The sequence below is a fragment of the Etheostoma cragini genome, chromosome 7 (genome assembly GCF_013103735.1).
Source record: "Etheostoma cragini isolate CJK2018 chromosome 7, CSU_Ecrag_1.0, whole genome shotgun sequence".
NCBI classification, from domain to species: Eukaryota; Metazoa; Chordata; class Actinopteri; order Perciformes; family Percidae; genus Etheostoma; species Etheostoma cragini.
This window is the reverse complement of record NC_048413.1, coordinates 27,278,556-27,279,922: the sequence shown is the minus strand read 5'-3', so window position 1 is coordinate 27,279,922 and position 1,367 is coordinate 27,278,556. Positions and strand designations below refer to the sequence as shown.

The 1,367-nt window shown below is 42.6% G+C and overlaps 1 protein-coding gene across 1 annotated transcript in view; it reads right to left on the bottom strand.

Annotated features, from left to right (window-relative positions):
* rtel1 (regulator of telomere elongation helicase 1) overlaps positions 1-1,367 on the bottom strand; it is a 30,085-nt gene that overhangs the window by 1,394 nt on the left and 27,324 nt on the right. The window lies entirely within an intron of this gene.

Sequence of the window (1,367 nt, the reverse complement as noted above, 5' to 3'; positions counted from 1 at the left end):
GGGACGGGGACAGGTTGATCAAATGTCTCTATGTGACATGTAGAGCTGCCAAGATTAAATTGATTAGTTGTCAACTACTTTTTCTTGCATGTTTGTCCCTTTTTAAAACACTTTTGAAGCTTTTTTTTCCAATGTTTGTCACTTTTTGACGTTTTTAACACTATGTAACACTAACTTATTAACTTTAGTTTTACAGTTATTGTTGGAATTTATGGTCAATAAACCTCATTTATGGGAAATTATACCTAATGTTTTTGTTAGAAAAGCAGAAATTAGGAATTATTGAGACTAAAATTAAAGGAATGGATGTTGATGATAATCACAGACTGGAATATGTCAACTTTTACTCAATACTATTTCAAAAACACTTCCATTTGTTTTACAATGCTATAAAATTGAATAAGACGTCGCAAAATTACCCGACAAAATCGCCCCAAAGAGTGTTAACAATCATTTGAGTCATTTTCTTAAGAAAAAATCTCTGATTTCAGCTTTTTAAATATGGATATTTTTCATCTCACGGATTATTAGACTATTCCCATAATACAAACCTTTGGTTTATTAAAGAGCAATAGTAAATAGTGATTTATTTGGCTGGTCATACCCTTCCAAGAGGATAGGTACATCTCATGGCCCTTATCTGACAGCTCCTCGACTCCCTGGTGAGTCTGCTAAATCCGGCAGGGGTCCCCCAATCATGTGGATTACTTCACAATAAATAACGTTAGACTGGATGCTTCCTGCTGAGATACCGAGGCATTGACGTTTTGTGCTAAGCCAGTTCGGTTCTACACACTGCAGAGTTTTTGTTCTGTTGGTTTTCTCAGGCCTGTGTCACCCTCCACCATTTTCTCTCTTCTTCCAGTTCTTGCAACCCCCCCACTGTCTTTCTTTTCTGACAAACTAATAACCGATTAGTTGACTACTGGTTAAATGTCTAAGCTGATACACTAAAATATAATATCGACAAAACACACACACACACACACGACAGTTCTGAGAGGACAGAGGTTGAAGACACACTGACCTGGAACGGTCAGCTTCTCCACGGTGAACTCCACCCATGACGAGACAGCAGCCAGCGTGTACTCCACGCTGTGGTTGAGCAGGAAGGAGTCCAGCGACAGGCTGCGGGGGTTGATGATGGCCGTGACCAGGTACTCCGAGTAGTGGAAGAACGACAGGGAGCACATGTACCTGCAGAGAGGCGCCGTTACTACACATGTTCAACTGCAGCCGGCCTGGGGTTCCCCGCTCATTGGAGCAGTTTTGGGTGCAGCGCTCGAGCAGTTTTGGGTGCAGCGCCCGAGCGGTTTTGGGTGCAGCGCCCGAGCGGTTTTGGGTGCAGCGCCCGAGCAGTTTTAGGT